Genomic DNA, 15,321 nt, shown 5'->3' with positions numbered 1-15,321 from the left:
CCAGGAAAAGAATAATATTTAAAGCTGCTTAAAATAACTAGTATTATTTCATACTGCTTCAGAGGGTCAAGTATTTAGGAGTATGTTAACTGGGTGATTCTGGCCCAGGGTCTTTCATGAGGTTGTAGTCAAACCCGTTGGCATGGCAAGCCTCTGAAGACTTGACTGGGACTGGAAGTTTCCATTCATCACCATGTGGGCCTCTCCATAAGGATGCTCTTGCCATGGCTTCTGCCAGAGAGAGTGATGAGAGAAGGAGAGTGAGAGAGACAGAGAGGGAACACCAAAAGATGGAAGCCACAGAATCAAATCTTGGAAGGGATTCCCATTACTTGTGCAATATTCTTTGTTAGAAGTGAGTCATCAAGTCCAGCCCATCTCTAGGGGTTGGAAATTAAGTTCTACTTCTTGAGAGGAGGGGCATCAAAGAATTCATGGAAATATCAGAAAAGAATAACTTCCATACACATTTTGACAAAACTTAAAAACCATATCCACATAAACTTCTTCTGTCTTTAAGGAATATAATTAGTGGTGTTCAGCTACAGTGGAAGAAACATGAAATAAAAGAGAATTTTATTACCTGCTGGTAGCATCTTGAATGACCTTTATTTTTTCTTTATCCATTTCCATGTTTTCTAATAATCTTATGATAAGCATTGGTCAGCATAATAAAAGACAAAAAAGCTAAAAAAAAAAAGAGAGAATTTTATTTTACTGAGTCAAGGTATGTGCTATATGAGTCAATGCAGGTGCTAAATCCATTAATGGTACCCAAGGGAGAGAGACATGCAATTTTTATTCAATAAAAATCCACTCTATACTCCACAAGAAATAAAACTGGAATAAATACATAGAGAATATCAGTTTGAAAATGTGTCAAGTATCAGGCTGTCTGGGAGCCCAGACTGTGCTCACACTGGAAATTCCTCTTAACTCTTCCCCCTTCTAGACTGGACAGAGTTTTCCACAAGATCAAGAATTTGTGTATTATTTCTTGAAACTCCCCCAGAACTTGGGGTGCCTGGGTGGCTCCGTCGGTTGAGCGTCTAACTTCGGCTCATGTCATGATCTTGCAGTCCGTGAGTTCCAGCCCCGCACCGGGCTCTGTGCTGTCAGCTCAGAGCCTGGAACCTGCTTCAGATTCTGTGTCTCCCTCTCTCTCTGCCCCTCCCCCACTTGCACTCTGTCTTTCTGTCAAAAATAAACATTAAAAAATTTAAAACAGAAAAAGAAACTCCCCCAGAACTTGGTGCACATAGGAGCCATCAGTAAATATTCTGAATGAACCAATACTGCATCTCTTCTCACTCTTACCCTAACCCCCAACTCACCTCCTCCTAGAAGAGTGGTTACTGTCTTCTGTATCTTGCGAAGATAATTACTCGAACAAGTAGAGACTGACCCTGGGTTAGACTGCAAACATGGGTTCTAATATCCTTGTCTAACTTCATTCCTCTTTCTTTTCTCCAAATCCCAATTGGACATTTAGGTTCCAGAAAGACAAGCACACACTTCCTCAGATGAAAATCGAATGGAAAAGCAGTTAAGAATTTGACTTATTGGCCAAAATAGGCTCAGTATACCTTACCCAATGATTCTCTTTGGAGACTGCTCAGGTTTTAGTATGCTTCTTCTTGCTTTCATTTACTGTGGCCAGGGGTGACAGCGGGTGTGGCAAGAGCTGCTTAGTCAAGAACCAGTTCTCAGTTACACGCTAGGGTGTTTGAGAGCTACTTGGCTCACTTGGAGGTGGGGCTGGTTTTGTGGGACACGGCTGGGCAGGAAGACTATGACCTCCTGAGACCTCTCTCCTACCCAGATGCCAGTGTGGTGCTGACCTGCGTCTTTGTGGTTTGCCCTAATAGTTTTCAAAACACCAGTAAAATGGACCCCAGAGACCAGTCATTTCTACCCCGATGTGCCCATCATTCTGGTTGGGAATAAGAAGGACCTTTCTAATGAAGAATGAAGAAGCAGGTTCCAGTAAAACCAGAGATTTTAAAAGAGAGCCCAAAATTTCAATACCTGAATAGTAAAAGTTCCCTAGAGAGAGAACAAAGGAAATGAGGTGGGAGTGGGGGAAGTAAAGTGGTTTTTTTTTTTTTTGATTTCCATATCTCAAGAAAATGCCCAGATACAAAGCACAATGGATGAAAACAGATCTATCCAAAAGCAATCATTGTGAAATTTCAAGTCACTGGAATTTAAGAGAATAGTCCACAAGCTTTCAGAGTGTGGGTGGCAGAGAAGGGAACTGTCAGCTCACATGTGAAGGATAAAGAGTTAGATGCATCTTCCACTTCTTGTAATGGCAGGTGAGGTAACTTGAACTAAGCCTCCTTCTCGGGACAACTGAAAAAGCTGGACAAAATATTTAAAATATATTCCTCAAGGTATCAGAGCTAATAAAAACAGTGAAGAACTGCCAGGACAGAGCCCAGAGAAAGATGAAGTCCCACAGAAATGGGGCCATTCAGGCTTTTTCCCTGGAGCCCTTCACTGATTTCAGAGGGCACAGCCAAGTGACTAAGGGGCGACAAGTTCAGGATCACCCCAACTCAACTTCGGGAACTGAGATAATGTGGAGCTGTGCTATAGTCTCTGCAGAAGTTTTTTTTTATTTTTAGTTCGCCCTTTGCTATTAAAATAGCCTTTCCAGGGGCGCCTGAGTGGTTCAGTCGGTTAACTGTCCAACTTAGGCTCAGGTCATGATCTCAAGGTTCGTGGGTTTGAGCCCCGCATCGGGCTCTGTGCTGACAGCTCAGAGCCTGGAGCCTGCTTTGAATTCTGTGTCTCCCTCTCTGTCTGCCCCTCCCCTTCTCATGCTCTCTCTCTCTCTCTCTCTCTCTCTCTCTCAAAAATAAACATTTAAAAAAAATTTTTAAATGAATAAATAAAATATAGCCTTTCTGGATCCCAACCCAAATAAGGGGGTTTCATTACACCCTGAACTCTGATCCTTTTTCTCTAGGACCTTGAAGATTGTCAAAAGCACTTAACTGCATATTAGGAAAGAAGAAAAACTTCCATAAGCAATGAGCTAAACACCCACCTTAAGAAGTTTAAAACAAAAAAGAACAAGTTAAAGTCAAAGAAGGAGTGAGGGTAATAAATGAAGGTGTGAGTTAAAATAAATAAAATAGAAAAAAATATCATCACAGGGAAGATTGACAAAGCCACCATTTGTTCTTTGAAAAGTGTAACTAGTAAAATTGATAAGAGAGAGAAGGCACAAAATGATGTACACCGTAAAAAGGAGAACATAACCACAGATGCTGCCAACATTTAAAAGATTGTACGTATGTATGAAAAACTTTATTCCAAAAAATGTTAAAATTTTTAAAAGAAGAAATGTGAAATCTGAACAGTTTTATAATTTTTAAAGAAACTAAATCTTTGCTGAAAAACTTTTAACACAGACAAAAAAGCATCAGGTGAATCTCCACCTGATATTGAAGGAATAAATAATGCCAATTTTACACAACCTCTTCTAGAGTATAGAAAAGCAGAGTTCATCCCCCAACTGTTTTATAAAAATAGAATGGCTTTGATAACAAAACCTATCAAGGTCAGTAGAAGAAATTATTTCTTTTATCTTTTTTCCTTTTTCTATTCTTATTTGTTCTTTTATTTCTATTCTATCGTTTGAGCGTCCAACTCTTGATTTTGGTTCAGGTCACGATCCCAGGGTTGTGGGATTGAGCCCCACATCCGGTTCCACACCGAGCATGGAGACTGCTTAAGATTCTCTTACTCCCTCTCTCTCTCTCCCCCCGCCTCTGCCCCTCTCCCCTGCTGTGCTTTCCTCTCTCTCTCTCTCTAAAATAAAGTAACAAAAGAAAAAGAAGGAAAACTTCAGGCAAATGTCATCATAAGCATTATGGAAAAATCTGAAATAAAATGAGACAGCGATATATAACATAGAAGCTTCACTACAACAAGCTGGAAAGCTGGGTTTGTTCCACATAGGCAGCGTTGATGTGTCATTCAAAGGCCAGGACCATTCACCAAATTAACAGAATAAAAGAGGGGGAAAAAATCAATTGATCTTGTCATTAGATGCAGAAAAAAACATTTGGTAATATTAAATATCCATTCATGATAATAACATGGATAAAACTATGAATAGAAGAAACTATGAATAGAAGAAAACATCTTTAATGAAGATTATCTACCAAAACCTACAGCGAACATCATGCTTGCTGTTGACTGAATGTTTGTGTCCCTCCAAAATTCATACGTTGAAACCTAATCCCTAATGTGATGGTATTTGGAAGGGGGGCCTTTGGGCGGTGATTAGGTCATGAGGATGGACCTTCATGAATGGGATTAGTGCTTTTGTAAAAGAGATCCCAGGGAGCTCTCCTATATCTTCTGCTAGGTAAGAACACAGTGAGAAAATGGCCATCTATGAGCCAGGAGGCAGGTCCCCACCAGACACAAATTCTGCCAGTGCTTTATCCTTATACTTCCCAGAGTCCACAACCGTGAGAAATAAATTTCTGTTGTTTATAAGTCACCCAATCTATGGTATTCTGTTATCGTGGCCCCAACTAAGACAGAAATGTTGCAAGCTTTCCTTCTGATACCAAAAGCAAGTGCTATCACCGCTTCTATTCAGCACTTTCCTGGAGGTTCTTGCTAGTTTGATAAGGCAAAGTTATTATTTTATTATTTAAAATAATGAGACTTGGAAAGGAAGAACTATCATGATCACTTTTCATAGATGATACCTTTATGTGTTTAGAAAATCTAAAAATTATATGACAAACCATTGAGATTAATAATTGAGATTAGTAGGATTTCTGGATACCAACTCAGCTACACGTCTACATATCAGCAACTTACAGTTAAAACATAAAAATGAGGGGCGCCTGGGTGGCGCAGTCGGTTAAGCGTCCGACTTCAGCCAGGTCACGATCTCGCTGTGCGTGAGTTCGAGCCCCGCGTCAGGCTCTGGGCTGATGGCTCAGAGCCTGGAGCCTGTTTCCGATTCTGTGTCTCCCTCTCTCTCTGCCCCTCCCCCGTTCATGCTCTGTCTCTCTCTGTCCCAAAAATAAATAAACGTTGAAAAAAAATTAAAAAAAAATAAAACATAAAAATGAAAAGATAGCACTTACAATAGCATCAAAAATACCAAATGTCCCGAAATACAGTTGATAAAAGATGTGCAAAACCTGAGATGGAAATTCTACGGCATAATGGAGAGAAATCCTTAAGGACAAAAATAAATGAAGGCTTATCCGTGTTCATCACTGAAAAATATAACATGTGAAGAAGTAGATTCTCCCCAGCTTGATCTATATGTTTAATTCAGTCCCAAACCAAACCTCAACAGGTGTGTGTTGTGGGGAGGAGGCAAGCAGAGGGACTGGAGAAGCTGATGCTAAAATTTTTGTGGAAAATGCAAAGGCCCCCAAATAGCTTGAAGAACAAGCTGGTGGACTTTCTGGACACTGAGACTCATTTTCCATAGCGATTAAGATGTGTAGTATTGATACAAAGGCAGATAAACCAGTCTAAAATAAAGCAGAGTCCAGAAGTATCTTCACACAAATAAACACTTGATTGACAACAAAAGGTGGCACTTCAAAGCACTGGGGAAAGGAGGGTCTTGTCAACACATCGTATGGCACAAATGAATATCGAAACAGGAAGCTATGAAATTGGACCCATATCTCAGACTACACACAAATGCCGGTTCCGGTAGATTGTAGATCTAGATGTAGCTGGGAAACAATAAAGCTTCAAGTGGATAATAAAGCAGAATATCTTTAGGGCTCAGGATAGAGAACATTGTCTTCAATAAGGCAAAAATATCAATCATAAAGGGGAAACACTGAGCCACCTGATTGCATTAAAATGAAGGGCTTCTGTTCATTAGAAGATACAGATAAGAGAATAAAAAGAAAGCCACGGACTGAGAGAAGATCACGGCAACATATATATAAACAACTAACTAACTAAGGAATTTCTACAAATTAACTCAACAAAAAGGTGCACACGGGACTTGGATATCACACAAGAAGACATCCAAGTGGTCAATGAACCTATTATGAAAGCGCAGCTTCAGTAACCAGGCAAACGCTCACGCAGGCGGGCATTCTTCAAAGCCTCACACGCAGGCAGGCCAACTCCACGAGCTAGAGTGAGGACGCCAAGGCCAGGTCACTGGCCATCACCTGGAGCCCCATCCCCTTCTCTCGGGAACCCGTCTGGGCAAAGCACCACCTACGCCCCGGCCGCCAGGTGGCAGCCTCAGCGCGGGGAACACCGGGAGACTCCTCCCAGGCGGCCCAGGCGCCGTCCGCAACCTGGTCAACAGGCCAGGTGTCCCTCGGCACGAGTGGGCGCCGGCCACCATCCACAGGAAGCTCGTGGCCATGAGACACGGCAGCGCCTTTAACAAAATTTGCCCTGATCCCTGGGCTGAGGCTAGAAGTGTCTGTGCGGCCCCACCTCCTGCAGGTGGTTCTGCGTTTGCGCTGGGGGGAGGGGGAGGTTAACCGGCTCCTGACAGCTCTCTCATTTCCAGAGAAGTTCCCCAACATGCTCCGAAATCAGTATGAACAGATCTGTCTCCCGTTTGCCCCAGCATTGTGTAAACTGCTGTTTTCATGTTGCCTCTCCGGGCCGGCTGCTGTCTCTGTAAGGGTGGTGACACAGTTACCATTCCCCACCCCCCGCCCCAGCTCACCCAGGGCTGAGTCAGCTGACTTTTAAAGTTCCAGGCTCCAAGTTCCACTAGTTTTACAAACGTATGGAATTCAGCCCCTCTGGTTTTTAAAGCCAAATGGTATGGGGATTAGTCTTCCCCGTGAGCTCCCGGGTGTGAGGGGCTGTTTCTCTGCCCTTTCCCTGCACAAATCTGCCTCCCTCCCGCCAGCAGCCTCCCTCTCTGCCTTTCTGACCTTCCTCATCTTTCAGATGCAGCTTCTCCTCTATATTTAGTCGTGGACTTTGTTCTGCCGGTCTTTGGGTTGCTCTCTGGGCTTACTGACTTAGATGTGGATGATATCCAGTTGTAAACATGGGATGGTGTGAGCCCACGGTCCTCCTACTCTGTCACCTTCCTACGCTCCTCTCTTTTCAGAATCAATTTTTAAAAGCTATGGCCCTAAGATAATTGGAACAGAGCAGATGATCTGAAGTGCTTTAAAAACATTTTTATCAGTATGCAGAACATGTCACTGTTAAGGTAAAATAAATAAATTAGTTTAACAATTAAAATAACGATTGTGTTGAAATTCCATTATTATACCTAGAGAATACACTTTTTTAAATTAGCAGCAAAAATGACAACTAAGAAAGCATCTAGCCAAGCCCAGACCAAACCCTAAGCTGGTAAGACTCTCTCCCATAATCCAAGTCATGGAAACAAGTGCTACTTTGACCACAACAAACTCCAGATAGTATTAATACAGTTCATCAGATCACTGAAAAACAGTGCTATAACTCCTGGAGAAATCTGGGAAGCTGCATTCATTCTATAAATATTTATTGTTCCATGCTCTACGTGAAGTATGCTGTGATGCCACAGAAAATACGATGGATGTATCTTACTACACAGAGCTTATCACAAAAAGTAAACATAAAACTCAGACGTATACTGAAAAAAACATAATATTGGATCTGATGATACAGACCTTTCTAGAGGAAGCGATATTTTTTGCTGGGGAAGTGGAAGAAATTGAGACAAAGACAAATGTTCTTTGGTGAATGTTTGTCAGAAGCCACAGCAATGAATGTGTCACATTTTGTTCCTATCAACTTGTGTTCATTTTAGTAAGGATACAGTTGGCTATGCTGAGGTAACCATTGGCTTCAAAATCTCAGGGATTAACACAACAATGTTAATTTCTCAATCATGCCAGATGTACATCTGTGGAGCTGTGCTGAAGGACCTAAGTTGACAGAGGCTTTATCATCTTGAACTGAGAACCCAACACCTCTGAGGTCACCACAGCGGGGAAGAGCGGAATAGAGGAGGTACATGGGCTTTTAACTTAGACCAGAAGGGACACGACGCTTCTGCTCACAACCTGACCCTGAGTGTGGCAGACACTGGGAAATGTAAGGGAACACATGGTGGGCCCTACTGTCCCTGCCACAGATTCTTTCATTACAAGCAACATAAATCGACGAGCTTACTTATTCGGGGAAAAATATACATATGTTGGAAAGATATGGGGGGAGAACACAGTACCAAAGAGAAGATGGAAGGGCCATCTTTGCACAGATAGGACTCAAGGAGCCTCAGGGGTTCTTGATAACAAGAAGCCTTTGAGTATCTCTTCTGGGAACCACTACTAGAATGGCCCTAGTCTTTTTTCAATTCTATTCGATTCTTGTATAAGCGTCAAAATCCCAAGGACTAAGTGGGAAAAGAAACGGTCACTTGGAAGTAGTCTCCAGTTATCCCTTCAATTTAATATAGTGCAAAGTCAGCACATCTGGGTTTACTGCCCCAAACCAAGATCACATCCATGGGATGAAGGAATTTCCCCAATGGTAAATCATAGCCCTGTTATGAATGGAGAATAGACACAGGGTGAGCACTCTGTTGATAGTCTCACTTTCATCTTTATCCCGGTGTTTCCACTTACTTCTCCCACCCTAGCTAAGTCCAGAACCTCAGGGACCCTGCTATGAGCACTGATCACCTTGTTTAAAGCGAGAAAGCTGAACTGGAGAAGGTCTTCTCTGAGAATTATTTTAGCTTAGGTGGAACTGGTGAGATTTAAATAGGTCAGATGAAGAAGCCCACTTCATGTCCAGGACTTTAGTGGGTCATGTATTTCTCTCACTAGCCAGATAGCCAGAGGAGGCCCCAGGAAATCTGAATGCTAATTCTCAGAAGAAAGTCTCTGGGAAACAATGGTGACAGGGCTACACCCTCAGAGTCAAAAGCCCGGGTACAAATCCCGGATCTTCAATATACAAGCTGTGTGACATATGGCAATTTATGTCTGAGCCCCAGTTTTATCATCTATAAAGCAAATATAACAATGCCCAATTTATGGAACTATTGGGATTATTCAATGACAATATATATAAACAGTAAGTGTGAGGCCCAGTAGGTATTCTAAATGGGGTAGCTGTTATTATTATTATTAATTACTCATTTTATTAGTTTTATTTTCTCTCTTCTTTCCTGAGCTTGCATTCTTTGTTCACCTCAATTAACCCACGAAAAGTAAATTTTGGCTTTTGAGAGTTAACCCCAGAGAGTCCTTTGCGCCTTTGTTCCTGGGGATTTAATTTTTTTTTTGTTTATTTATGTTTGAGAGACAGAGAGACAGAGGACAGAATGTGAGCAGGGGAGAGGCAGAGAGAGAGGGAAACAAAGAATCCGAAGCAGACGCCAGGCTCTGAGCTGTTGACACAGAGCCTAACACAGGGTTTGAACTCATGAACCACGAGTTAACCAACTGAGCCACCCAGGAGCCCTGTTCCTGGGGCTTTAGATGAAAATGTTTAGCATGGATATTTTCACTGCGTACAAAACAGTGGCTACTGGATCTCCTCTAGTGAGCTGTCCCATAGACCAGGGAGCTGACAGCAAGGTGGGAGCCACTGGTGTTTCTCTTAGGAAAAAAAAAAAAAGATTCTGAAGATAGCTGAGACAATACAGATAAAGAAAAAGATGTCAAGATATAAGAGGGCTGGTAGAATGGCTAAAATTAAAAGACTGACAATGTCAGGTGTTAATGAGGATGTGGAGCACCTGGAACTCTCAAACATGACCAATGGGAGCATAAACTGATAGAACCATTTTGGAAAACTATTAGGCAGGGTCTAAGAAAGTGAAACATACATCTACCTTTTGGCCCAGCAGTTCTCCTCCTAGGTATACATCAAGGAGAAATGAAAATATATCCACAAGTAGCCTTGTATAAAATGTGCATAGCAGTGAAAGAAAGAAAGAAAAAGGGAAAGAAAGAAAGAAAGAAAGAAAGAAAGAAAGAAAAAAGGAAAGGAAAGGAAAAAATATTGTGCATAGCAGCTTTATTTATAGTTGCTGAAAACTGGACATGACCTAAATATTAATCTATAGAAGAATGAGTAAGAAAAATTTATCACTATAAATCCATACAACTGAGGGGCGCCTGGGTGGCGCAGTCGGTTAAGCGTCCGACTTCAGCCAGGTCACGATCTCGCGGTCCGTGAGTTCGAGCCCCGCGTCAGGCTCTGGGCTGATGGCTCGGAGCCTGGAGCCTGTTTCCGATTCTGTGTCTCCCTCTCTCTCTGCCCCTCCCCCGTTCATGCTCTGTCTCTCTCTGTCCCAAAAAAATAAATAAACGTTGAAAAAAAAAAATTTAAAAAAAAATAAAAATAAAAATAAAAAAAATAAAAAAAAAAATCCATACAACTGAACACGACTCAGCAATAAAAAAAGCACAAGCTACTGACACATGCATCATTGTAGAAGAATTTGAAAACATCATGCTGGGCAGAAGGAACCAAACCACAAAGAGTACATACTATGTACATACTGTATGATTCCATTTATATGAAACTCATGAACAGGTAAATCTAACCTATGGTGATAGAAATCAGATCAGTAGTTGCCTCAAGGTGGGGGATTATTAGAAAAGAGCATGAGGCCCTTTCTAGGATAATGAAAATATGCAGTATCTTGACTATAATGATCATAATATGATAATATGTAACGTGTTAATACATTTTGTCAAAATTTACTGAACGTACTGACCTATGCAGTTTACTGTATATAAATTATATCTCAGTAAAGTAAACCAATAAGTATCAGGGCTAAAACAATTACTCCACCAAGAGCAAGGGAACAGAGTCATCAAATGCATATCAGAGAAAAAATGCTTTCATTGTGGTCCCAGATCACAAAACAGTCAGGGACGATGTACAGCAGAAAGAAAAAGAGTATGAGGAAGGTGTAGGTCATGGCAACAAGGCTGGTCATGAGCAGGCAGTCCCCATGAAGGTGAAGCACTGGAGGGCAGGGGTGACCATCGTACAGTGGAAAGAGTGACAGATGGCCACGTAGCGGTCATAGGCCATTGTGGCCAGGAGAAAGATGTCCATGTCCCCAAAAGTCAAGAAGTAGAGCTGGGCCAAGCATCCCGCATAGGAAATGGACCTGCTCTGGGTCTGGATATTCACCAGGGCCTTGGGCACGGTGGTGGAGGTGAAAAGGATGTCAGCACAGGACAGGCTGGCGAGGAAGAAGTACATGGGTGTGTGAAGACGTGCGTCAGTGCCAATGGCCAGAATGAGGGTTCCCAGCCACAGTGAACACATACGTCTGCAGGAACAGCAGGAAGAGGATGCGCTGCTGTTCTGGCCGCTCTGAGTCCCCAGAGGAGGAACTCCAAGATCCTGGTCTGGTTCCCTCCTGCCATGAGCCCAGAAGCTAGAGAAAGAGATCTCCACTGAGACCCACGAAAACTCTAAGCCTATTTCCGTATATATTAGCAATATCCCTGCAATTCAGGTTAAAGGAAAATAAATAATTTTTTGAACTCCTTACTTAAATCCCAGTTACTTAATATACAGTGTAATATTAGTTTCAAGTGTACAATTTAGTGATTCAACACTTACATACAACACTTGGTGCTTACCCTCAATACCCATCACCTATTTAACCCATCCCCCCGCCACGCCTATCATTTGATAATCATCAATTTGTTCTCTCTAGTTAAGATTCTGTTTCTTAGTTTGCCTCTATCTTCCCCACCCCCCCAACCTGGTTGGTTATTTTGTTTCTCAAATTCTACATATGAGTAAAATCATATGATAATTGTCTTTCTCTGACTTATTTTGCTTAGAATAATACTCCTAGCTCCACCCATGTCATTGCAAATGGCAAGGTTTCAATTTTCTTGATGGCTGGGTAATATTCCATTGTACACATATACCACTTCTTTATCCATTCGACGGCGGATGGACATTCAATGGCTGATGGACAGGCGCTTTCCATAATTTAGCTACTGTAGACAATGCTGCTATAAACATCTGGGTGCATGTATCCCTTTAAGTTAGTATTTTTGTATTCTTTGGGTAAATATCTAGTAGTGGCGAGATCATAGGATAGTTCTATTTTTAACTTTTTGATGAACCTCCATACTGTTTTCCAGAGCGGCTGCACCAGTTTGCATTCCCACCAACACTGCAAGAGTGTTCCTGTTTCTCCACATCCTCGCCAACACCTATTGTTTCTTGTATTGATTTTAGCCATTCTCACAGGTGTGAGGTAATATCTCAGTGTAGTTTTGATTTGTATTTCCCTGATGGTAGGTGATGATGAACATCTGTTTTGTATGTTGGCCGTTGGCTGTTGGCTATCTGTATGTCTTCTTTGGAGCGATGTCTGTTCATGTGTTCTTCCATTTTCTATTTATTTATTTATTTATTTGAGACAGAGAGAGAGAGAAAGAGACAGAGAGAACTTGAGTAGGGGAAGGGCAGAGGGAGAGAGACAGGGGGGGAGAGAGAGAGAGAGAGAGAGAGAGAGAGAGAGAGAGAGAATCTTAAGCAGGCTCCATGCCCAGCACGGAGCCTGACATGGGGCTCAAACTCACGACCATGAGATCATGATCTGAGCCAAAATCAAAACTCAAACACTCAACTTACTGAGCTACCCAGGTCTTCTGCCATTTTTAAATTGGATTATGTGTTTTTGGGGTTGAGTTATACAAGTTCTTGATATATTTTGGATACTAACCCTTTATCAGACATATCATTTGCAAATATCTTCTCCCATTCTGTAGGTTCATTTTAGTTTTGTTGATTGTTTCCTTTTCTGTGCAGAAGCTTTTTATTTTGATGAAGTCCAACAAATTGGACAACTTCAAGAAATGGATACATTCCTAGAAACAAATAAAATATCAAAACTGTAACAGAAAGAAATAGAAAACTTGAACAGACTGATGACCAGCAAAGAAATTGAATCAGTAACAAAAATACCCCAACAAACAAAAGTCCAGGGCCAGATGGCTTCACAGGTGAGTTCTACCAAACATTTAAAGAAGAATTAACAGCTACTCTCCTAAAACTATTCCAAAAAATAGAAGAGGAAGGAAATCTTCCAAATTCATTCTATGAGTCTCACTAAAGTCTCACTTAAAAAAGAGAACTACAAGCCAATATCCTTGATGAACATGGATGCAAAAATTCTCAATGAAATACTAGCAAACCCAATCCAACAGTACATTAAAAGAACCATTCATCACGATCAAGTGGGATTTATTCCTAGGTTTCAAAGGTGGTTCAATATTCACAAATCAATCAACATGATACACCACATTAATAAGAGAGCCGTATTATCATTTCAGTAGATACAAAAAAGGCATTTGACAAGGCACAACATCCATTCATTACAAAAACCTCCAATGAAGTAAGTTTAATAAAGGCCATATACAAAAAACCCACAGCAAATATCATCCTAAATGGGGGAAAACAGAGCTTTTTCCCTAAGGTCAGGAACAATACAGGAAGATCCACTCTCACCATTGCTATTTAACGTAGTACTGGAGGGGCCTGGGTGGCTCAGTGAGTTAAGCCTCTGAATTTGGATCAGGTCATGATCTCACAGTTTGTGAGTTTCAGCCCCGCATTGGGCTCTGTGCTGACAGCTCAGAGCCTGGAGTCTACTGCCAGTTCTGTGTCTCCCTTTCCTTCCCCTTCCCTGCTCATGCTCTGCCTCTCTCTCTCTCTCTCTCTCTCTCTCAAAAATAAACATAAAAAAGTTAACATAGTACTGAAGTCCTAGCCACAGCAACCAGACAACAAAAAGAAATAAAAGGCACCCAATTGGCAAGGAAGAAGTCAAACTTTCACTATTTCCAGATAACTTGATACTCCATATAGAAAACCCAAAAGATTTTCCCAAAAAATTGCTAGAACTGATACACAAATTCAGTAAAGTCACAGGATACAAAATCAATGTACAGAAATCTGTTGCATTTCTATACACAAATAATGAAGCATCAGAAAAAGAAATTAAGAAATCAATCCCATTTACAATTGCACCAAAAACCATAAGATACCTAGGAATAAACCTAACCAAAGAGGTGAAAGACCTGTACTCTGAAAACTATGAAACACTGATGCAAGAAGCTGAAGAAGACACAAAGAAATAGAAAGACATTCCATGCTCATGGAGTAGAAGAACAAATATTGTTAAAATGCCCATACTACCAAAAGAAATCTACACATTTAATGCAATCCCTAACAAAATACCAACAGCATTTTTCACAGAGCTAGAACAATCCCAAACTTCGTATGGAACCACAAAAGACCTTGAATAGCCAACGCAACCTTGAAAAAGGAAAGCAAAGCTGGAGGCATCTCAACTCCTGACTTCAAGCCATATTACAAAGCTGTAGTAATCAAAACAGTATGGTACGGGAACAAGAATAGACACACATTTCAAAGGAGAAGGACAGAAAACCAAGAAATGAACCCATTTCGACTATACTTCAAAAACGCAGGAAAGAATATCCAATGGGAAAAAAGCAGTCTCCTCAACAAATGGTGTCAGGAAAACCTGACAGCCACATGCAGAAGAACGAAACTGGACCCCTTTCTTACACTGTACACAAAAATAAATTCAAAATGGATTAAAGACCTAAATGTGAGGCACGAAACAATTAAAATCCTAGAAGAGAACACAGGCGGTACCGTCTTTGACCTCAACCGTAGCAACTTCTCACCGGTTATGCCTCCTCTGATAAGGTCAACAAATGAGTTTATTTACTGAGCATCATCTCTCTGCAAGGCTCTGTGTTGACACTGCCAGGAATGTAGACATAGCCCTGTACCAGAAACTTCTCCCTTCTTTCTAACCTGAATGTCTTCTGCTATAGTTTCTTCTCTTTCCCTGATTCACTGAGTAGGAAACACTTGGGTGCTTTGGCCAAACTGTTGCAGAGAAGAATGGCAATAAAACAAAAATTGACATACCTTGGGAAAATCGACTGGCCAAGAGTACTTCAGAAGGCACATTTGGTTCAGTTCTCAACCCTGAAGCCTCAGAAACCTGTGTCAAGGGCAGATCCCAATAACCAAGCTTCAGGTAGGGACAGATAGAAACCAGAAGAACCCCATTCCCCACCCCTGATAAATAGAACTTAAAGGTAGAAGAGAGATTCTGCTGGCACTAAATCCTCTGCCTCTAGACAAGCTATATCAGAGTGTTGCTTGATGAGCACAGTCAGATTGTACTGTTTCATTGGAGCCCTCTGCTTACTATAAGGAGAACTTGGTGAAGGAAAGGGTCGTGCCAAGCCTGACAAGTTATTATTCTCTCTTCCAGTCAATGCTTCCAAAGGCACTGCTAGC

The 15,321-nt window shown here is 41.4% G+C and overlaps 1 pseudogene; it reads right to left on the bottom strand.

Annotated features, from left to right (window-relative positions):
- Nucleotides 1-10,844: 10,844 nt before the first annotated feature.
- Nucleotides 10,845-11,381, bottom strand: LOC124513098 (olfactory receptor 1P1-like; annotated as a pseudogene).
- Nucleotides 11,382-15,321: the final 3,940 nt, after the last annotated feature.

This window comes from Lynx rufus, unplaced genomic scaffold, assembly GCF_022079265.1.
Source record: "Lynx rufus isolate CCGP_SWC_20201006 ecotype Redwood Valley unplaced genomic scaffold, mLynRuf1.p SCAF_18, whole genome shotgun sequence".
Lineage (NCBI taxonomy): Eukaryota > Metazoa > Chordata > Mammalia > Carnivora > Felidae > Lynx > Lynx rufus.
The sequence above is the reverse complement of the archived record's forward strand: the minus strand, read 5'-3'. Positions and strand labels throughout refer to the sequence as shown.